Source organism: Polyodon spathula, chromosome 4 (genome assembly GCF_017654505.1).
Source record: "Polyodon spathula isolate WHYD16114869_AA chromosome 4, ASM1765450v1, whole genome shotgun sequence".
Lineage (NCBI taxonomy): Eukaryota > Metazoa > Chordata > Actinopteri > Acipenseriformes > Polyodontidae > Polyodon > Polyodon spathula.
In genome coordinates, this window is record NC_054537.1 from 78484638 (window position 1) to 78509739 (window position 25102).

General features: G+C 37.8%; 1 long non-coding RNA gene across 2 annotated transcripts in view; it reads left to right on the forward strand.

Annotated features, from left to right (window-relative positions):
* The window catches only part of LOC121314904, a 76763-nt gene extending 53888 nt beyond the window's left edge, over positions 1 to 22875 (forward strand). The window contains exons 3-5 of one of the 2 annotated variants that reach the window (XR_005950171.1): positions 242 to 373; positions 17718 to 17754; positions 18279 to 22875. This is a non-coding gene — a long non-coding RNA (uncharacterized LOC121314904). Of the gene's footprint in view, positions 1 to 241; positions 374 to 17717; positions 17755 to 17891; positions 18085 to 18278 lie in introns of those variants that run through there. The other variant, XR_005950172.1, reaches the window with a different exon arrangement.
* The last annotated feature ends 2227 nt before the right edge of the window (positions 22876 to 25102 follow it).

The following is a 25102-nucleotide window of genomic DNA, read 5'->3' on the forward strand; positions in this document are numbered from 1 at the left end:
GTCGCTGGTTCTTGCGTGCATGTGTGCCTTTATGGAAGCAGCTGGGGCATGCAACAGGAGACGTTGCTAAGGAAATACTTGAGCCGCACTAAGCTGATCAGGAGGTTCTAATTGGCTGGGGGTCGTGTCCACTGAGCTTAAAAATCATCTGCACTACAGCTCGAGGCTACTGCACGGCCATAGCCATACAGAAGGGTGGTGAGAGAAAGATTGCTGTGTTTTGTGTCATGTTATTTTGCAGACATGTATCAACCCGGGAGCTGAAGCTATGGAGCCAGAGCTAACGCCGGGATCATCTATCCCTGCACACAACCACAACCCAGGAGAGAGTCCACTCCACAGGATTAACTACTACGAAACCCTTCTACTCCAAGTAGGTGCTCATTAAGGCATTGCCTAGATGAATCCACTTGAAAAGGCCATTTGAAGAGGCAGGAGTCACCGTGAGAAGGGTCAGTTTAGGCGTTGTTGATCCCAAATAGTGTAGAGAGGGTTTTCGTAGAGGAGTAAGTTCCTGGAGCGGGACGTTCCTTTTAGTGGGACTAGCACTCACCTTGTGTGGCGGACTTTTATTTTTAGCTTTGTTTTCTTTTCTTTTCTTTACTAAATGTGACACTAGGGCTACCATTGCTGGCACTTGTGTCAGTACTTGTGTTTATTAAATCTGTGCGACTGTGCGGCGTGTCAACACCCAGTGCTCTGTGTCTGTCTCATTATTATTCAGTGATGAACCACGCACGTAATAACCCCCACTGTTACAGGTCCTCAAGTGGCTCACAACATGGTGTGCATGTTGGGTCTTATAGGGGAACACAGGCTTGCACCCTGGCTGTGCAATGCTGCCAGTCTTTCCTAGGGATTCCCAAGAGCTTTGCGTTGGCTCTGGTAAGGGAGGCAAAATTGTCAGTGACAAAGCTACAGCTGACCCAACTGGCCATGTTCCCAGTCAGCTCAAAGCAGAAACCTGCAGGACTGGCCTTTGTTCTCCAAGGGCCAGAAGCTCTCCAACATCTGTTGGAGGGGCAATGAATATCCTCCCAACCTGGCTTGGTAGTAGGTTGGGAGGATATTCATTGACCTTCAATTCTTCTGAGCTGTTGTGAATCTGTGACTAGGTACTCCCCGCCCCTGTACATATTATTTATTATTTTGTATTTTATTTTGTATTATCTTTTGAAGGATGAGCGAAAACTCCTCTGCCATTATTTTTTTTTAATGTTTTTAAATACCTGGTCATAATGCGTAAATGTCAGCTAGTAATTATTGAATTAACTGACATTCACACATATTTATTAAACTTGTGCTAGAAAAATTTTTTTAACCCCACCCCCTCCACCCCCACCCCCCCACTATTCTAGGTCAGATCCAGTTAATATCCGGTTAGACCCTATGCCATAAAAGACGGCGAAACCGACATGCCCCCACCAACAGGTCTGACAAAAGTCTCTTATTTCCGTGAAATGTCTCGTATTTTTTCCGGGTTCTCAAGAACTTCATGTGTCTTGAATACTTGGAACCTGAACTGGGGTTAAAACCAATTCCAAAAAGTGTTTCCAATATTATAACAGCAAAAGAACATTCAAGGAGGAAGTAAAATGTCTAAGAGATACAAATGGCAAAATCATAGATGAAGAGAAAAAAAAATAGTAAATATATTAACTGATTACTTTTCACAAGTTTTTACAAAGGAGGATATGGACAATATGCCCCACATGTCAATCTGTTCCTATCCAGGTTTAAATAATTTTAGCATAACAGACGCAGAAGTGTTAAAGAGACTAGGAGCTCTTAAAATAAACAAATCACTGGGCCGGATGAGATCCTCCCAATAATACTCAAAGAAATGAAAGAAGTTATTTATAAACCACTAACCAAGATCATGCTCTTGAGACAGGGACAGACTGGAAAATTGCAAATGTAATACCTATCCACAAAAAGGGAGACAAAACCGAACCAGGTAACTACAGACCAATAAACCTGACTTCTATTATATATAAACTTAAGGAAACTATAATACGAATCCAAAATAGAAAATTACCTATATGGTAACATTATCCTGGGAGACAGTCAGCATGGTTTTATGAAAGGGAGATCGTGTCTAAGTAAGCTGGTTGATTTTTTTGAGGATGCAACATTGACAATGGATAATTGCAAAGCATATGACATGGTTTATTTAGATTTCCAGAAAGCTTTTGACAAAGTCCTGGATAAAAGATTAATTTTCAAACTGAATGCAGTAGGGATTCAAGGAAATGCATGCACATGGATTAGGGAGTGGTTAACATGTAGAAAACAAAGTACTGATTAGAGGAGAAGCCTCAAAATAGAGTGAGGTAACCAGTGGAGTACCACAGGGATCAATATTAGGTCCTCTGCTCTTCCTAATCTTCATTAATGGCTTAGATTCTGGTATAGTAAGCAAACTTGTAAAATTTGCAAACAACACAAAAATCAGGTGAGTGCCAAACACTGTTGCAGCAGCAAAGGTTGTTCAAAATAATCTAGACAGCATGCAGAACTGGGCAGACACATGGCAAATTACATTTAATATAAAAAAGTGTAATGTACTGCATGCAGGCAATACAAATGTATATTATAAATACCATATGGGAGATACTGAAGTTGAAGAAGGAACCTATGAAAAAGATTTAGGAGTTTATGTTGACTCAGAAATGTCTTCATCTAGACAATGTGGGGAAGCTATAAAAAAGGCCAACAAAATGCTGGGATATATAATGAAAAGTGTTGAATTTAAATCAAGGGAAGTAATGTTAAAACTGTACAATTCATTAGTAAGACCTCATCTAGAATATTGTGTTCCGTTCTGGTCACCTTGCTATAAAAAAGATATTGCTGCTCTAGAAAGAATGCAAAGAAGAGCGACCAGAATTATCCCGGGTTTAAAAGGCATGTCATGCAGACAGGCTAAAAAAATTGACTTCATTCATGTCTTGATAAAAGAAGACTATGTGGTAATCTGATTCAAGCATCCAGGGGACTTTTTCGACCTGAAAAAAGAAACAAGGACCAGGGGTCACAAATGGAGATTAAATAAAAGGGCATTCAGAACAGAAAATAGGAGGCACTTTTTTTACACAGAGAATTGTGGGAGTCTGTAACCAGCTCCCCAGTAATGCTGTTGATGCTGACACCCTGCGATCCTTCAAGAAGCTGCTTGAAGAAATTCTTGGATCAATAAGCTACTAATCACCAAATGAGCAAGATGGACCTCCTCTCGTTTGTAATCTTTCTTATGTAAGAACCAATACAAAGAAAACAATTGCTACTCGTGCTGGAACAACTAGCACTATACTTGTTATAATTATTATTTGTTTGTCTATTTGTTTTGGCCACCATGCCATTTTGTTTGTAAAAGTGTTTGTGTTTTGTTAAATCTTTTTATTTTACAATTAACTGGCGCATCAGCGCATTTATTCATATCTCACAGCCCTGACTGTCTGTGTTCTTTCCTGGTCAGACACCAAGAGCCATCTATGTCACAGATGGTTACAGCTGTGAGGGAATGTAATTGGACATTCTAAAATTGGCCACACTGAAAATTAAAAATATAGAAATATACTGTAGTATATTAGTACTGTCATTCTTAAAACATTCTTTAAACAAATTCAGATCTCTTTCACTGATATGACTAAAGAGATTTGCTACTTAATAATTAATTTGTTAATGTGTTAGTAGACTAGTTATTAACTGTTGATAAAAACAAATGCCAGTAAACAAATATATCATCTATATATTTATAGAAATACGGTATAAAAATAAAATCCCTGGTTTTGAAAGAGATCTGGATTTATATAGAGATGGCTTCATGTGATCATTAGTTTCAAAGAAAGGCTAAAACTGAAGCCACTGGTTAAAGTTGACTTAACCAGTGCCTGCTGCCCCATTACAGCATATTCTTATTCAGTAGTAGAAATTATCTGCTACAGATTCAGCTCTTTCTGTGGCTGAATCCAGAGCTTGAGGCAAGAACTGTGTGCTGAAGCTCAGAAGTTTTAAAAGAGAGAACAAATATAATGTGTAAAATATATACAAATACAAAAGAAAGTGTAGTGAAACGTTAACATGACTTATCCTTACTGTGTGATAGACAGGCCAGCAAATGGAGGCTGCTTTTAATATATTAGTGGCTGCTGTATTTCATTAATGTCTTATTTCTTTATTTAAAAAAAAAAAAAAAACATACACAAAAAAAAAAACGTGAACCTAGCATCTTCTTAACCCAAAACATTATAAGTGGTACAAGAGGCTAGAAGGCACAGCAGGTTAATTCACTCATCTCTCATGCCTCGCACCTTAGGGAACCTGGGTCTATATCCAGCAGCTGTTTCCCTCACATATATTACATTCTCAACAAACAAAGGAAAACAGTTGGGGTAGGCTGAAAGTGTTTTGGATTTGCACATATCTAGTTTTACTTCAGGTGGTACATTTTGTGAACACTAGGTTACTGTAGGGCAAGAGTAATGCACTGCATTACAAATATAGCTGCCAGTTAGTGTGCTATAGCATGATGGCTTATTATACATATTCTTTTTACCACACAAAAAAGAACAACATAAAAACCCTTTAGGACAAGTGCAACCTATTGGGAATGAATTCACTGTAATATGTGGTATATACATTTGAGAGCAAAGACAATATTTAAATATGGGGGGGGGCATGGCATGACTGAGCTACAGATAGAAGTTTCATATGTTTCTGTTTGGCATAAAATGGCAACTTCAGCTGTTAAGTGACTTGATGTGCTGTCAAGTTATCCATGCAATGTATCACTTGATTGGTGATCACACCAAAATTTCCGGGTGACCTGGCTTCATTTAAAACTATGACATCGTTCTTGGCATTGCTGGAGGCTAGCAGAGGATACGTGTTGACAAAGTGTAGCTAACCAAATTTCCTCATGTTCCATGAACACAATGAACACAATCCCTGCAAGGCAGTGGAGTGCATGAGGGTCAGCACCTGCTAAAAACAGAGAGGAAAAAAAAAAACCCACCTCAGGTGTGTTACAGATGGCTAGTGGGTGACGTCAGATCAGGAAATAAACACAGGTTCAGTACTATGGGTTGAGACGCAAATGTGCTCTTATTTATACAATTATAAATAAGCAAAACAAACACTTTACATAAAACAAAAGGCACGATGGCCAAAACAAATATTCAAACAAAACACTGACCAAAACAAATATCATGCTGGTTTAAAACCAGCATGTGTAGCAATTGTCTTTTTAGCTTACTTGGTCTCTCTCTCTCTCTCTCTCTCTCTCTCTCTCTCTCTCTCTCTCTCTCTCTCTCTCTCTCTCTCTCTCTCTCAAAGAGGTATTTTGGCAGAGACAAGAAGCAAACATTGTCTGTACCGAACTACATTTAACTATAAAAATAATACAAATACATTAAACAATAATACTAATACACTCACATATCCAACCCTTAAGAAATTTTTGACTTCAGTGACAGTTAAACGAGTGTGACGCATTGTGGCAGAGCACAGCTCTGCTCTTTAGAAATTGGCAGGGATGGGGTTAAATTCCCCTACCTGCCTTGGTTCATTGTGTTCAGGTGGCTGGGGTTGATTAGATGATTAGTTTAATTAACGATCAATCAGCACCCAGCAACCTGACATAAAAGGAGGCCTCTGCTTTTCATTTAGGAGGAGGGAGCTGAGGAAGCAGATTTTTTTGGTTTTGGTTTTGGTTTTGGTTTTGGTTTTGGTTTTGGTGTTTGTGATTTTTGAATCCAGTGAAGGCATTGCCCAGCCTGGAAACCTTTATTTTTGTGAGTGTATTTTTGCTTTATTTTGTTTATTTTGTGTTTAAATTGCTTTGTTTTGGCCCTTGTGCCCTTTCATTTTTGTGTTTATAATAAAATAGTTATTTTTTTGAACTCCAGGCTGTCTCTGGGCCTCTAGCCACTCACCAGCCTGCCACACGCATATATGATTATTTCATTTTGGCCCGTTTCAACCCTTATCCAATTTTTCAGGGAAAACAAAGACGATACAATATCAAAAATAAATAGCTGAAAGGACTGTGTTTTAAAATAAGTAGACTTCCATTTATATGTACTGTAGCTGGTTTTATACAGTACGGTACAGTACTGTATTTTTAACATAAGTATTTTGATTCAGAACGATATGATTCAGAAAATATCACTTGCTAAAAGAGAGGACACATGGACTGTAATACGGGGGGGGCACTGATTTGCAAGACAATGTGGGAATGGACCTGATTATGGACTATTCTGTAAATAATATGTGTTTGTAAACTGTTATTCTTGTTCAAATCTGTTAGCGTTCCCTGTGTGTTTTGGTGCTTGTGTGACTGTGAGCTGAGAGACTGCCTGGGGGTGTGTGTGTGGAAATGACTGAAAGAGAAGTGGAATCTGATGGCAGGAGAATTGAGAGAGTTGTGAGTGGAGGTTGAGTCTGTGAGTGATTTAATCTTTAAGTATAGTATTTAATGCTGTACTTTGTCAAATGCTTTCTGAAAATCTAAGATTATCATACGCACTACCCTTGTCAACTCTAGTAGTAACCTCCTGAAAGAAATCTAGTAAATTAGTTCAACAAGATCTAACCTTCCTAAAGCCATGTTGGCTGTCTCCTGTAATGTTGTTATTATGTAAATATTCCTCTATTTTGGTCCTTAGTTTCCCAGTGTCAAATGTATCTCCCCTTTTAAATATAGGAACAACAGTGCCAATTTTCCTGAATAGTTACAGTACAACAATTCAGTTTTTCAGGTCCTCCTGCTGACTTTTATGCAATACTGTATTTACCTTTATTTGTAGATTTTGTAGATTCGTAGATTTCATGTTTGGAGTGATAAATACTTGCATGGATGGATATCAATACTATGGAGAAGAGGACACAGTAATTTTAGAACTCCAAGGATCAACGAGTAAACACTTCATTAAAAACTGTATTATGCCTCAGTACACACTAGGGAAACATTAAAGTAACTATCCTACATTTTACTACAACTACCCCATTCAAAACTTTGACAGTTGCAGTTAGTTAAAGCATAAGGTTAGACTTGGACATCTTCCACACGACAGAATGCACACCGTTGAGCTGCTTTTGCTGCAGTTGGATAATATTATTGGATGGTATGTGAACAGTGGGATCTCAAAGTCATTGTCATGTAGATAAATTAAAATAACTACCTTTTAGATTGTCTGGGCTTGATTTAAGCCTGAACTCTATAGGTGCAAATATAATGCCCCTTAGGGGTGCTTTCCCACCGTTACTACTGATTTTCCATTACATTCGAGAAAATGAAAAAGATGTGAAATTAAAACACACACCATACACACACACCATATACACGCACTCACACATACACACACACACACACACACACACACACACACCACACACACACACACACACACACACACACACACACACACACACACACACACACACCATATACACGCACTCACACCATATACACGCACTCACACCACACACACACACACTCACACCATATACACGCACTCACACCATGTGCACGCACACACACCATATACACACACTCACACCATATACACGCACACACACCATATGCACACACAATTGATACTAGTAATGGCATGCCCTATTCCACAAACACATCTATGTTTCTGTTGGTATTAAAACTCTTAACTTCTCTGTGATTTTAAATAATAAAATGTTAAAAATGAAAGTCACCTTGTCTATAGTGTTACTTATTATACAATTTAGATTAAATTAGACTAGTAGGGAACACACTCTCTAGCATGTAGCTAGTACAGAAGTTGCAAGCAATGACACGGTTACAGTACAGCATGATGTTCCCCTGCATCGCTCTCAAGCGGTACAGATTATATACAGTGCAGTTTATAATCTGTAGGGAGAGTTAATTAACTATCCCCCATTTTGTTAATTTGCTTATTAAAATGATATGATATTGCAATTAGGGGCAAGTCAGGGGCAAGCAGGCTAGCTGATAACATAAAACCTCACCTATCAAGGTATTTAAACTAGGAACTGGGGAGGGGAGGGAATCTAAAGAGGCATGTACAATTCAGGTTAAAGTATCCTGCCATTCCCGCTACCCGCTGAGTAAACACAGAGGTGTGTGCTACAGTAACCTTCGTCAAATTCCTATTACCCCTGCTAAATCACATGCACTCGATTGGACCAATTCACGCCTAGGTTTATTTAATGGCAGGTCTCTGTCTAATAAAGCTCTGTTAATTATTGATTTTATTGAGGATTACAACATTGATATTCTCTTTTTAACTGAAACATGGCTTGGACCGAATGACCTTTCCCTGATTGAGTCTTCTCTGAGATTCTTTTTTTCCAGAAAGCTCGTTCTACTGGGAGGAGAGGTGGACTTGCTATTGTTTTCTGTAGTGAACTTAGAATCAAACAGGAAATTGTTGAAGGTTATTCATCTTTTGAAGTTTTAACCTTGACATTAAACAGTCCTGTTCATGTTGTAATTATTTATCGACCACTTAAGTCAAACCTGCTATTTCTGACTGAATTTGGGATATGATATCTATATTGAGAGTCAAATATGATAGGATTTTTTTATTGGGGGATTGTAACCTTCATATTGACTTTGATTCTGATTGTAACTCCTTGGAATTTTTGAGACAATTGGATTCCTTAGATTATATCCTGCATGTCAAAGGTCCTACGTATAATCGAGGCCATACTTTAGTTCTGATAATTTCTTGTGGTTTAGCTGTTCATAACTCTAGATATTACTATTTCTGATCATCTTTTTGAGGTGAATCTGCCATTATATACAAAGACTGTGGACTGTACATTTAAATCCTGGGTAATTAATTCTTCAACTGCTGTTTAGCACTTTGATATCTTGAGCTCATTATCACTCTCTGAGTCCTTATCAGTAGATGAGTTGGTTAATACCTACAACACCACCTTGACTGGTATCTTAGATACTGTAGCACCAATCAAAACTTGGTGGGTGTCTTTTAAAGAAAGGCTCTCTGTAGTTCAACGATACAACTCATAGGATGAAATACGAGGGTCATAAAATAGGACGGAGATGGCAGGAATCTTAATTGCATGTTCATTACATCACATGGAAGGGCCATCTGGTTAAATATAGGAAGGCTCTGGCTTTGGATAGATGATCATATTATTCTAATTTAATTGAAACAAATACAAATAATTCTAGATTTATTTTTGCTACCCTAGATAAATTAATTAATCCTTACCCTAATAGTCCTAGCCTTGACATTGGCTCTTCTCACAGCTGCAATGACTTCTTACATATCTTTAAAAATAAAATACTAGACATCAGAAATGAGATTCCACAGACAATTTCTATTAAGGACATCGGCAGAATTTTACCAACTACACCTACTAAGGCTACTGAGGACATTTTCCTTGATTACCTTACAGGAACTGACTCAGTTCCTGAGCTAGTTCGACATATGAGAGCTACTACATGTTCTCTTGATCCTATTCCTACAAAACTATTAAAAGATGTTCTTGGTTCACTTTTCTCTGGTACAGTTACCTCAGCACTAAGGTCGCTGTGGTAAAGCCTATGCCTAAGAAACACAATTTGGTCCCTAAAGTCCTCAATAACTATAGGCAGTCTCCAACCTACCATTCTTAGATAATGTTCTAGAGAGAGTTGTTGCAATTCAATTACAAACATTTCTAACTCTTAATGGTATAGTAGAGAAGTTTCAGTCTGGTTTTCGTGCTGCACATAGCACCGAGACGGGCCTTGTCAGAGTTGTGAATGATCTGCTGATAAGCTCTGACTCAGGCTTTCCATCAATATTAATTCTTCTAGCTCTAAGTGCTGCCTTTGATACTGTAGACCAGTGGTCAGCAATTAAATTTGACGGTGGGCCAAATGACACTTGCAATATCCCCCACGCCCCCCCAGCCCAAAGATGTGTTGCAACATGGCACGAGGCATACCAGCTCGTCAATAAAAAGAAAGCTGGTCAAGGTGGATGAAAACAAAACAAAAAAAGGAACTATTATGATAGTATGTCTTTGTAACCTCCAAATAAATATTATTAAAACAATATAGCATATGTGATGTATCAATTAAGAGACAAATTAATATGTTGTATTTGAAATGTCACAAAATGACTGCTAACGATAAGACTGTATTGTACACCTGAAAGACAACTTCAGCATTCCCAGGTACATAATCGGTTTTGTCTGTGATCCATTTTCAATCAACCCCGATGGTGATTTTGCATCCCATGCAAAGCACGTGCTTCCCGCAGTCGACGAAGCAGCAACTGGTGCTAGTAGTATATTTGCAGACATCGTCGTTGCTGAAAATTTAATTAATTAACAAAGCAAATCTGGAATCACTCTGGTCCGCCTATATATGTCCAGACAACTACCGCTGGCTCTGTTTGTGTTCTCTCTGTGTTCTCTCCGATCTACTTACACATGCGAAGCGGCTTATTCCACAATGAATGCAATATTAAAAACAGATGCACGAAACAGGCTGAGACAAGAATTTTTGGAGGGCTGCCTAAGTATCACCGTCACGCCTATCACGCCTGGTGATCTAAAGCTGATCGCCAACGAAAGTGCCATTTTTCGTATTAAATTTGTCATAACGCAATGAAGCAATTAAAATAAAAGTGTATGCTACTTTTGATTTGTGTTTTATGTTATTCTACGTTCCTATCTATCATATGAGGATTCCAGTACCATGGTGAGGAATAAATGTATCATCACAATCAGGAGTACTGTACTTTGGAATTGATATTGCAAAACACTAAATTTCTGCTTACTCACAAGAAATATATAAAGGTCATACGGGGAATCCCCCTTGCAGTAATATTAAAATGAAGTTCCGCTCTCACTCAGCCCTTGATACAGCCCTGCCAGAAGCATCCTGTCCTGGATTTGGCCTGCTGGCCGCCATTTGCCGACCACTGCTGTAGACCATTCCATCCTACTGAAAGCACAGTAGGACTATCTTTCTAATAGATTTCAGTTCATCACTATTGGGGAAGTAAAATCAGCATTTTCGGAAGTTGTCTGTGGTGTTTCACAGGACTCCATTCTAGGTCCCTTGCTGTTTTCATTATATATGCTAAAGTTAGGTGACATTATCCCTAAAGCCAGAAATCTCTTCTGCCTGCGTGTTATTAGCTACTTGCCTTACAGACATCAAGCATATCACAAAATTTTCTAGTGTTGAATTCAGATAAAACAGAGGTTCTGCTAGTGGGATCACAGAACCAACAAAAAGGAGATGTGGGATTACATGAGCTTGCCCTTTGCAGTCTCTCATCAAAACTTAAACTAGAAATGAGTTTGGGGGTCATCTTTGATCCTGATCTATCTGAGACTCATATTAGGGAAGTTACTAAACTATCTTTTTACCATTTGAGAAATATAGCCAAACTTAGACCAATTATTTCTGTAAATTTTCACAATGGTGAACTGCAGAAATCTATACTTGTACCTAAACATTATTGGCTTCTACGTTGAAGTATTGAAAGTTTTGAAAAGCTAAACACTGTGTAATCATGTGTATTATATATAAACCTGTGTCAGCGTTTAATACAGATACACCTGTAACATGTTTAATCAATTGTAGCTACGTTTACTTTTTGTAATAGAATATACAGGTCTACTAGCTGTAAATATATTCTCAGAAAGGAAGGAAATTCTTTGCAAAAAACTTTGTTAATGCATCAGTTAGGGTTGATATTAAAATGACAAAGGCAGGAAATATGATGTTAGGGTTTTTAACCATAACTGCATTCCATCAATCCCCCTTATAAGTAGTGCAAGGGGCAAGGCAACACAAGCAACCACAGACAGCCATCATGAGCAACATAACACAGTTTAATGGGAGGGATGGCCTCACCGTCACAGTTGGGCTGTATACTTTGTGCTGTAATACCATTATGTTCTGTATTTTCCAGTGCTTTAGGACTAAGTTGGCAGATACACACATGCATTCTGTAAATATCCATCCTTATGCAGTGTGCCTTCCCCGACAACCTCCCAGTAGGTCTCTAGCGAGTGTTCTAAACTTGCTTTTATTTAGCTTTCATTTATGCCCACTTTTTCTATAACTGTCTGCCTGTGTGTTGAGTCTATTGTTTTAAATGTTCCACTGTGGATTTGTAAGTTTCTGGGTAAAATATTTATTTATTTATTTATTTTCCGTAAAGTATAAGGATCCATAGAGTATTGCATGAAAGACATTTCCTTGATATCCAATTGTGCCTACAGTTAGGTCTTCGATTCAACTACTTTGATTCAACTTTTGTGTTTGTTATAAATAAGAGGTGCTTGAATTCTTCCTTTTCATAATCTGAAACTTGGAAACTGGATAAATGAAAATAATCTTCAAATGATTTGTTTTTATGTTTTGTAAAGCATAGGTTTTGATTCCTGTGTTGTCTCTGTTGTTAATACTGGATCACTTTGTGTTTGAGACAAATCTTCTGTTACTAATTTTAAGAGTTTTTAGAATCTGGCTTAGAAGTATAATAATCAAGCTACAGGAAAGGTAAAGGGAGATTGAGAACTAGCCTCTCAAGGTCATAAACAACTATAAACAATATCACATGAGGACTGCCACTAACATTTATTTTCTGAAATCAATTTGTTGATCAAGGTAGTGGATATCAATGCTAAAACTGAAAAATACAGTGTAATGTGTATGTATAATATATATTGGTCTGGATTACTGTAGTCATATTTGTTTTATAGGGGATCTGCAGGTGGAATAATAACGACTATATTCAAAACCTGATTGACGTTACACACTATATAATGTATGTTATGTCACTGTCATAATTCCTTTCAAAGAGTTCTGCGAATGCAATGTAGGAGAATTGAGACTTGAAAGCTTTTGGTTTTGCAGTAAACCTAAAAGCAAAGAAAAGAACTGATTGATGTATTACTGATGAACTCCCATTCAATTACAGAATGCGTTCTTTCTTTCTCTTTTCTAGCCTCTGCAAATCTCTTAAATTAGCATAAAAGTATTGTTTAAATCTCTATGGGGTAAGTGTACTAAGGTGGGCCAGAAGCAGCGCAAACATACCGCAATTTGCATTTTGGTTACGAGAATTCGCAACATGCACATTTTGTCTTATGTACTAACAAAAAATATGTTAAAGAAGAGGGTCGCAATGTGCTAATTTAAATATTATTTTCGTCATCATAGCAAGGTCTCTCGCGAGAGTTGTGAAACATTTTTTCAAATAAAATAGCGGAGGTGAGTTGTGGCTTGCTGCAGCAGAGTGCCCGGAGGATAACGTCTATACATGCAACCATGTAAGAGTTAATTTCTGAAGCTCTGCCCCTTTTCTAAATGACCAACTTCCTTTTAACCCAAGGAATGAAGTTTTAGGCCATACAGTCCAGGGTACTCTGTTCCTGTTACTCAGTGTCCTCACATGTCGGGGGGGGGGGAGAGATTTACCATCAAGAATCAATGCGCCTGATCTTCGGTCTTTGCGTAATCCCCTCGCTAAATTTGTGCCTCGCAAAGAAATTGTGCTTTGGCACAAAATGAGAGATATTCCAAAATGGCACAAAGCAGCTGTGAGACATTGGAATATAGCAGTTTTCTGAGCAATTCGCAAATCTGTTTGTGCCTCACAAAACCGTCTGCGCATTTACTAGCAATATAGCAACGGCACACAACAGCCAAGCAAGCATGCAGAATGATGACAGTCACCATTAGTCATGGCATTACCCTGACAAGCTGCCATCATTGGTGTTGCCACCATATGTACCAATATGAAAGCAGACGAGACCACACAATATATCGTGCACACATACATATGGACCATTCAAAGACACAATTGGCTCCATAGCTAGGCGTCGAGTTTTCAAAAGAATGAACTGATAACGCCACCGTTTTATTGAATACGGACAGTATTGTATCACAAGGAAATACTATATATGTTTCTTTAAAGGCCAGCTGATCTGATATAACTGTATGTTTTTGAAGTAAAATTTTAAAAAAAGGCTTTGGATATTGTCTTTTTTTTCGGAATTTTTTTTTATATATAAGTCGTGCTGTGACAAAGTCTAACTGAGGTAGCACACTCTGATTTGTAAATGTTATGAGGTCATTCACCTGCAAAGTAAACATCAATCAAGCATTTTTATATACACAATACACAGTAATGCATAATGTTATTCATTCCACTGTAATTTTGTCCAGTTTGCTGAAAGTCGATGTTGCTAATTGTACAGAGACTGTTCATTTATTGAGAAATCATAGTAGGCTACAATTAACATTTTAGGAGCGTGTGGAAGGGGTGTGGGTAATTCACTGATCAAGAGACAGACAGGTGCAGAGGGCACTGTTAGCCGTGGGCTGCCTGTCAACGATGATAGACAGCACCACGGAAATACCAAAGTTGGTAAGCGAATAGCAAGTGCACTCGCAGGTGCTCAAAGAAATAATAATGAAAACAGAAGGCAAAAAGAACAAGGGAAAATAAAACAGTAATAAAACTACAAATAAAAGGTGCTGCACTCAGCAGCGTTATCCCGGTCGCCGCTACCCGCACGACCCGGATCACCATCCTACTCTGTCGGCTCCCTGTCTGCTCTAAACAATAGTTCGGGGTCTGCCCAAGGGTTCCCCGCTGTCACTCTCTGACTTGTTCGCTGTTCTCAACTGGTCTCTCCGTCCTCGACCAGCGCTTCCGCATACACACAGCGCGTCTACAAAGGCAGACCTGAGGAAAAACAGCAGAGCATTTTTTATATAGGGCTAGCAATCTCCCAAGACTCGCCTCTCAGCCATTCAGAGAGGGGGAAAGTTCACACACCTACCTTCCCATCTTGCCGTGTCACTGCCATGACTCACAGGCGGTTGTTGGAAGGCTGCCGCCCTCTTCCTGCAGTACTGTGAACACGCCAGCAGAGTCAGCACAGATCTCTCCCTGCTACAGAGCATATTTAGCGTATTTAGAATTAATTATGATTCTTACAAAAAAATCGCATAACGAACGTTACAAACTGTACGTTTGTACTATTGTACCCAACTCCAGAGTGGACTGTTACTCTGACACTATTTGAGCCAGCGGTGCGCAGTTATCGCACAAATATTGGTATATTCAGACGAATTAGGGCTTTTGCCCAATTCAAATTTGATTGCGCTATGTGCATATTGAATGTGCACCTAGCATACATTTGCATCTCATACTTCTATTTACCGATGCATTACCATATGCTAATAGGACCGTATTAAAGGAACGAACAGAAGGAAGGCAGTGTGCTGGACAGAGGTGAGTGCATGTTTCCACAGTTCTCTGTTCGGCACGGGAATACGCTATAAATGTCACTATGATATGCACATGTTATATATGTTATGGAAACAAAAAAAGAGGCTTATTGCTTGTATGCTTTTGCCTTAAATTGACTATGGTGATGCAGTATATAGGTTTGCATCACCATCAACTTCAGGTAAACTGGACTCGCTATATCATGCAGCATTGAGGTACAATACAAATACAAGATTTAATACTCATCATTGTGTATTATACGATTTTGTAGGCTGGACTTCTTTGGCGTTTTACGGAGCACTGGTATATTCTGGTATATAAGGCTATTCAATGTAAATTATATGAATATACTTATTTAAATGAATACCTTATAGCTTCCCATAGTAACCATAGCCTCAGATATCATTCTTTTTTTGCATTTTAAAATCCCAAATGTGCGTACTGAGGCTGGTAAAGGATCCGCTGCTTATTATGCCCCATGGTTCTGGAATGAGTTCCAGTCCAAACTAAATCTGCAGACCCAGATATCTTTATTGCAATTTAAAAGTAAACTGAATGATTTCGTGACTGAGAGTTGTAATTGTTTTAAATAGTTGACTACTTTTGTGTATTTTGATTATTGTTTTAAATGTGATTTGCCTGTGTCTTAATTGTATTTTATTGTGTATTGTTCTTGTTGTCCGATTGACTTGCTGCTACCTGCTTGGCTAGGTCTTACTCCTAAAAGAGGATAATAAATACATTTTATTTATATATATATATATATATATATATATATATATATATATATATATATATATATATATATATATATATATATATTTTTGTGTGTGTGTGTGTGTGTGTATATATATATATCTATATATATATATATATATATATATATATATATATATATCCTCTAGGTATTGACTAGGATGGGGAGATCCTTGGAATTTTCTAAAAACAAAAAAAAAAAAAATAGGAAGATATTGCATAGTCGGAAACCAGTTTGGGGTCATACAAGTACTAATATATTTGTGCACAGTTTTTGCAAAGGTTTTGTTGGGCACACAAGCCATTGTCTTATATATTATAGATTATAAAACGACAACTTGTGTGTCTAGAAAAAAAAGGGGTTTCTGAATAAGGTGTCTAGAAGGGCTCGTATTCCGATAGTATCCTAATACTCAGTGGGTATTCGATATCACGTTTTCGGAATACTGGTATTCAGAATACGGACAGATTCATTCAGAATACCCTGTTTACATGGCATGGACTAGCTGCTAAAATTTCCCACTATTACGAATACAACTGGAATCCTGATAAAACAGGACAACTGGAACAGGTACCCGGATAGCAATATGGGTGCAGTCCGTTGCACCTGCCACGTGCAGCAGATGCACAACCCCATTATGCTCCTCAGCACGTTGCTGCAATGTGGTTATGAACCGGTCGAGGTGACAGGACATCCTGTTGCTCGGGAAAACCAGAAATGTCATAGAAATTTGTTTTCAAGGCTTGTAAGTAAACCCTGACTTTAGTGAAAATTAGCTACTTGGGTGTTCATCTCAAGAATGCATTGAGCACAAATGGCAACATACGAGAAAAAGCGGACTGGGAAATGTCAGTAACAATTGTGGCTGTTTAAAACATGCTTTCAAAAGTTCTTAACAAATTGATGCAACTGAAAGTGTTGCAATTGCCCACAGCTTTAGTACATCTCATTACAGTATTTTTGATCCCAGATTTGCACTCAGTCTCCACCTTGTTTTTGTGAATTTCTGCAGGAACGCCCAGAATTACATATTCATTTAAGGCTAAAGAGCAAATAGGAACTGCGGCTGCAAAGCATTAGTTAAAATGATGCTAACAGCTTGTTGTTTGTTTAGTACATTTCACGCTACACTTCTGACTGGTTTGCAAAAATTGCGACAGACGCAACACTTTACTACATCTACCCCTTTGTGCTCTACCTTTAGCATTGCTTTTTATACAAATTTAATCTTTTTGGCTTATTTTATCCAAGATGTTTATCACATTGCAATTTATTATTATTCATCCAGACCAGTCTTTTTCGGGAAAGTTTCAGGCTCCAGAAAGATGCTTTGCAAAGTAATTTTTAAATGGCTGAAAGCACCTTTTTTTGTTTTTATTTGATTTATCAAAATTTCCAAATTGCCTTAGTATTTGCTTCATACATAAAAGACTGCCTGAAGCATATTTGAGAGAGAAAGTGAAATCCCCACAGCAGTATCTATAAATTGCACTCCTTTGGGTAGCAGTAAATGTTTTGCTCAAAGATGCAAAGTTGACTGGCTGCCCTCTGGAGGAGCATCCTCAAATTCTGTGATTGAGGTTACAGCTCAAGGCACTTCTGCACTTTTCAGAGTTTATATAATATCCCACCCACTGTTGTTTTCAGGAACACCTGTTCAGTAGATTTTCTTTTTTTTTTAGGTTTAAAGCCACAGGTCCCTTTTGTGTCTTCAAAGAGGTAATTTTACATTATATATAATGTCAATGTTTTTTTTTTTTTTTTTTTTTTAATTTAGTTGTCGACAATTTTTTTTTTTTTAAAATTATTATTATTATTATTTTCTCCCCAATTTAGTCGTGTCCAATTATTTTTAGGCTCAGCTCACCGTCACCACCCCTGAGCTGACTCGGAAGCGACGAAGTCGACCGCTTCTTTACACACTGCAGACTAACCATGGAGCCACCTCAGAGCTCTGGGCAGCTTACAGGCAAGCCTGCAGGCGCCCGGCCAGACCACAGGGGTTGCTGGTGCGCGGTGAGCTGAGGACACCTGGTTGACTTAGCCCACCCGCCGTCCCTCCCACATAGATGTAGTCTGAATACGAGGTTGGCTGCCTCTATGCTAAACTCTGTGGTTTTATTAATTCTGCTCTATTTTTTTTTCTTAATTTGTATTTTCTAAGTACTAAATTGTGATTATTCCTATTATTCTTATTATTTTTTAATCTATTTTTAATGTTGACATTTTTTCACTATTTGCAGATTTGTACCTGAAATCCTGCTGTGGGGTCACTGTCCACATATCTGCCTGCAGCCTGAGCTGAAGACATGCTGAGGAGCTCCTGTCTGTACTGCTACTGTCTGTGTACCATATGTTTGCTACTTGTGCTTGGGATTTTTACTGGATATTGCTCAAACCGGGCATTGTTTGAGCTGGACACTGTTTTAATACTATCTGAACTGGACAGAAATTGAAATTGGACACTGAGTTCTTTGGATTTAGGCTGTTATCCGATATATTATGTGCAAATTTCCCCCCAAAATTAGATACTCCTTATAGAGTTTATCGTTTTTGAGTGCAGCAGGCAATGTGTACCCTCTATCCCATGAAGCTCTACATGAGTGCTGGCTACATGGTATCCTACACCGCTCCCACCATGCATCTGGGGGTTCTGTTTCACCGGGGTCTGTTCTGGGAGTAGTTCTTGTTTTTAGGAGATACTGGATCGCCACCACAAAAGGCAGTGGCGTAAATTATTAAATTTGCGGTCAATACCACACACCTTAAATATACCAGGGAAAAAGAAATGGAAAATAGGAAACCTAATCCTTTCTGCATAAGCCTTTTAAATACACATCTTTGTTAATTGCTGACCAAATTCTGGGATCAGAACAAGATGCCCTTTGTATAACAGAAACCTGGCTGGGCAAAAATGATATCCTACCCCTAAAAGAGGTCTGCCCGCCTGGGTTTTCTTTACTACATAAACCCTGTGAGGGTAAATGTGGCGGGGGTGTTGCAATCTGTTCTCACATTAGATTTGTTTTACATAAACTAGATAGTATATCCTATAGCTCATTTTAGCATCTGTTATTTTCTCTCCGAGCAGCTGTCCTTCTTGTCTCCTGTCACTCTAGACTTTTGACTGTGGGTGATTTTAACATCCATATAGACAACTAATTGAATAACCTTTCTAAAAATGTCACTCCTCTTTTAGATTCTTTAAACCTGAATCAGCGTATCGCAACACCTACCCACATTAACGGACATACTCTATATATGGTTATTACATTAGATTTCTCTCCTAGTAACCTTTTCCTTGCTCCACTTTATTTCTCTGATCATGTTCTTGTTTCTTTTGATATTGCTTCACCTCTTCCTGCTGTAGTGCCACACACTGTTGTCTGTTATATTTAAATCCCGTTGACTTTCATATCTAGTTAAGTTAACTAGCTTGGTTGTGGATTCGATGCTAAATGCTGCACTGTTATTATCAACTGATGAGGCAGTTGCCCTGTATAATTCTACTATATCCAGCCCTGTATAATTCTACTATATGCTTTTCTCCCTGGTACACTGAGGATCTTAAGGGCTTAAAAAGTGAAGGTTGCAGTTTGGAACAAAAATGGAGGGCATCTGGGCTCTATGTTGACCTGGAAGACACATACGAAAAAATATCAATTGGCCTTGACCACTGCAAAATCATCTTATCTCTCTAATATTATTTCCACTGGTAAAAATTGGCCAAAAGGATTGTTTAATACTGTTGATAAACTTTTAAAATCTAAAACAATTAACCCAGTGCATGGAGATCAAACTGACACTTGTGAAAACTTTTTACAATTTTTTACAAATAAAATTGAAGTGATTAGGACCCAGTTGCCCTTTGCCATTAGTACTGCCGTCCCCTCTACTCCAGATTGTTATTCAACTATGACTGCTATTTTTAAGAAATGTACAGCAATAACTGAGGCTGATCTAAAGACTGTCATAACTAAACTAAATCCTACAACCTGTGGTTTGGAACCTTGGCCTACCTGGCTTATTAGGGAGTGTTCTCCTATCCTGGGTCCCGCTTTAACTCATATTGTTAACTTCTCTTTGACATGTGGAAGGGTTCCCTCAACACTAAAACTGGCTGAAATTAAACAACTTCTATAAAACATAACTTTCCCCCACACGATCTTACAAATTATAGGCCTATTTCCAACATCCCTTTTCTAGCAAAGCTGATTGGAAAAGTTGTGACTGCCCAGCTTCAGGGTCATTTTTGTAAATATGGCCTATTGGAAAAGTTTCAGTCAGATTTTCACTCTGGTCATAGTACTGAGACACCCCTTTGAGGGTCTGTAACGACCTCCTCTGTATTGTCGACACAGGAAAAATGTTTATTCTAGTGTCATTTGATCTGTCTGGTGGTTTTGACACTGTGGATCATGCGATCTTACTGGAGAGGTTACAAAATGATATTGGAATTCCAGGCACTGCCTTGGAATGGTTTCGCTCCTGTCTATTATCAATTATGGCACTCAGGTCTATTGTTCCCTTCCTACAAAACAAGAGGTGCCAGTTTCTTTGCTGTCTCCATACCTGAGCAAAGTTTAATTATGGATGGCTGAAAACTTATTTAAAATAAATCCTAGTAAAACACTGATATTATTAGTGTGCTCCAAAAACACTAAAGTCTCACTAAATCATCTAGTATTGAAGTGTCATTTCATGGTAATCTAACTCCATTTTATTCAGACCCATTTTATCTGATAAAGAAGCTGAGATGTTTGTTCATGCTCTTGTTCTTTCTTGGCTGGATTATTGTAATGCTTTGTTTGTCGGCCTCCCTGATTCTAAGTAACGTAGGCTCCAACTAGTTCAAAATGCTGCAGCTAGAATGCACCAGCCGTTTACAACATATCACTCAAATTCTTAGATCGCTGCACTTGCTTCCCGTTAAAATTTAGGACTGATTTTTAAATTCTGCTCACTACTTATAAGGCACTACATGGCCTTGGTCTTCAATATTTGCAGGATTTTTTGGTGCCATATGTTGTTAGTCGCAGCTTGCACTCAGTAAATACTGAAGAATTGGTGTTTTCCAGAAGTCGCTTAAAATCAGGAGGGCCTTTAGTTGTTATGCCCCATGCCTCTGGAACTCTGTTGGCACAGTTGAATCTTTTAAATCAGTTTTAAAAACACATTTCTGAGCTGGGTTAATTTGCCAATGGCTTTTTATTATTTTAAGTTTTTACTGTAAAGTACCCCGGGATACTCTGCAGGAAGAGCGCTGTATAAAAGCTAATTGTTGTTGTTGTTGTTGCTGACAGCATGACAAAGAATTGAACTATAGGTATATTAAAGCAACAGGTTGTTAAAGGATGTACAACAGGTATTCTAGACTGCAAATGAACACACCTTTTTTACCAACACCATAATTGTCTTTCATATTTTTTCATTGAGCTCCAGAATGATTATAGTAAAACAGAACAGCAGATACACTATTCTCTGACCTGGACATTAGCAAGGTAAGGCAGAGTCTGAGTCAAGGGACGCAAAAGCACACCTGATTACTGACAATGTATATTTGACCATTTAACAGATGTTCATTTTAATCTTGAGAATATCGAGTCAGATGTCTGTGCAACTAATAATGTAGTATTACTGTAGCTCCTGGGGGACGATAACAATAAATGGTCTGTCCAGGGCAAACCATGCATTCTTTAGAATTTCTGAAGATTATGTCTAGTACACATTGAACTATGACATGTGTAGTTAAATACATTTTTTTATTATTATATATAGTATGTAGTTTCTTTTTCTTTCCTTCTAATTATGCACATATGTAGCAGGTGTATATATTATATGTGTTCCAAATAAGGGCATAGTACTGTATAGAAAAAGTGCATGCCACATTACAACAAGGGGAAATTGATTTAATACATGCTAATAATTTGACAATGGAATACAAACTTAAAAACAAATACTGTACTAATTTGGATAATTAGAAGGTAATGTGTCTTTAAATGTGCTTTTGGAAAGTTGCCTATGAAAGGCTGTTAATAAATCAAATTGGCACTGCATAATGCACTTGTTTTGTTGCCGCATCAGTTTCAGGGTCAACAAAAATCCCTGTGGCAAAGGAACATTTACCAGTAATATATTGTGACTGCTACTCTTACACTTCACTGCATTTTTTTTTTTTTTATCATATATCTAGAACATTTAGTTTGGGCGTTTTTGATAATTGATTAATCACGAATTGATTAATCACAAATTGATTAACATGCATAATGTGCAATGTGTAATTTACATGGGAATGCACTGTAAGTGTGCAATAAATTAGTTGCAGTGTCATAGGTAACAATTAAAATGACTGTAGCAAGTCAGAGCCCTGCTTGTAAATAAGTGTTGTGTTTGTGGGTTTATAGTGGTGGTTAGCAGGGATAGGGTTAATTCCTATCCCTGCCAAATACATATGAGAATGCGACTGTTCCCAAATTAGAAAATTGGTGCTAATTGAGAGAGAGAGAGAGAGAGAGAGAGAGAGAGAGACAGATAGATGCTCCTGTTTATATTTAAACTTACCGTGATAGTGCGAGGTTTTGTTTGTCATTTCTATTTGAAAAATAAACACTAGCAGCTCTTCAGCTTTGTGTCTCCTTCCAACCTCCTGACCACCTTAGGCACCCGACTAGCCTGTTGCATCGATTTATATTAATTTTGTAAAAACATGATGATTTTCTGAGGTCAAGCTGGTGTACTAGTTATTTTCTAAGCAATAGTTTATAAGGGAATCCGTTGCAGCTATACAAATTTATTGCTTCAGGGTACACCCGTCTCAACTGGTAACATTTGGTCACGTGGTTTGCAGGGCGAGTTATATATAGTCAGGGGAGTGCAGATTTGCACCTTGGCTGTTCAAATTAGCTACTCTTCTCTTGGGATTCCAGAAGCTATCATAATATTGGCTCCTGCGAGTTAGGAAAGCCAAACTGAACGGGACTGTTTCTCCTCTGCTTGCTGCAGTAAGGGAGTGGAATTGTACAGTCTAAATTGTGGAAAAATCAGGGGTAAAATAATTATACTTAGGTAATCAAAAGTAATTAAAACACATATACAGTAGAAAATGGCATAAAAGTTAGCTGTACATTATCTTCCCAATTCTGGATAATTTGTATGCAGTCAAATGCAGTGAGAAGCAATGTGTGATGCAAATGACAGTTTGTGTTTTCATACATATTCAGTATGTATAGAAGGGGCACAGAGGGTAAGTACATTAGACTTTCACCTCTGCCGGCCTTGCTTTGAATCCAGTTTAGACTATATGAGTTAGTTGTATGCAATTAAATTAAATAACAACACATTGATCACTGAACACTTTTCCCAGGTTCAGACTTCAGGCAAAACACTAGCGACTGAAAAATAAACATGTACTGACTTACAAACAAACAAAACGTGAACAACATACGAACATTCAAACAAATTCCAAAAAGGAAATAACTTTGAAAATGGAAATGGAACAGTTAAGTGGGAGGGTGCAAGGTAGTGTAGGAAAACTGATCACAGAACTGTGATTGGATGAACATTCATCGAATTACTGTGATCCAGGACAGCGAAGTGCATTCTCTTTGCACTGTTCTTGGTATTTTTTCTTTTAAAATTGTTGAAATATATTTAACCTTTCATTCATCCATGTATCTTAACTACTGTAGAGATGGTAGTATTACATATTAAGAAATATCTATGCAGTTAATTATGGATGTGTTACACAAGGGTGGAGGCAAGGGGTTGCAAATGATGTGGACCACAGTACTACTGTACGTTGCACATTTTAAAATAAATTACATATAGTGGCAAAGGTAGGTGCTTATAAACAAGTCTTCAATCATATTTGATACCTCATTCAGTGTCACGCTTCAGTAATAATAAGTAATGCCACTGTGCAGAGACAGTAATTGAGTGAATGCTCCTCCAATCTCTTCCATTTCTGGGTTATTTATTGAACTATTCCACTGTTAAGGCTTCCTAGATTATATAAATAATTCATTTTATAAAGTATTATGTTTATAAACTAGGGCTTTACTTGTGGGTGATTGCCTTTCAAGATGCTGGTTTATTCCTGTAAATAAGTATAAAAGAGTTCCATGAGAAAGAAAGCAAAAATGAAATATCAGGGAACATTTTTGTGGTAGGCCTATGAATTTTAGTAGTAATGACATGCTATTAGGACCCAAATGCTCAATTAAGCTACAGTAGATAATCTAATACCACTATTATACTGAATGTGATGAAAAGAAAAAGCTTCCTCTGGAAGACGACATGCCTGAAGATCTGTTAGCAACTCTCTGATGTTTTCCTTTTTTTAATGGTAAATCGCTGACTTGTTATTTTTTGTTAGGTAAAATCAGTAAATGATGTGGGTGTTAAGCTCAATTCTTTGAAATTCAGGAAACACACAAATTTGCAGAGGAAAAGTCTGTTATCAGCCTATCAAGGTCTAGCAGCAGCAAAAGATGGGTTGAATGTTTGTGTTCAACACTAATATTTTATGAGCAGGATGAATCATTTAGAGGTATGCTAGAATATATATATATATATATATATATATATATATATATATATATATATATATATATATATATATATATATATATATTCTTTTGTTTAGAGCATTTACGGTCTGTATTATAGATTTGTGTGGTCTTCAACTAGTCAAAGGGAAAAAAAAGATGAGAGTACATTGCATCCACAGATAGCCAGGTTGATATGTGTGGAGCAGTGTTTTTGAGTGGTGTGACACACAGACTATTTGATAGAAATTCATTATTTCATGTTGTCTGCATGTCAGATGACAGAATGCACAAGTAGATCATTTTTGGCCAGTTATCAGAAGGGAATTGTCATCACGTGCCCCCTGGAAGCACTACAAAAACTTGGCTTTAAATAGACTCAATTGGCATCACTTATGCCAACGTGGTCTGGCTGAGTTTGAGGAGAAGAGATTTGCTGACCTCACCAAAAAACACAGCGGAAGGAAGGCTGATTCTGCTGCAATTCTTTCTTGTGCTACTTACTTGTGTCCCATGTGTGT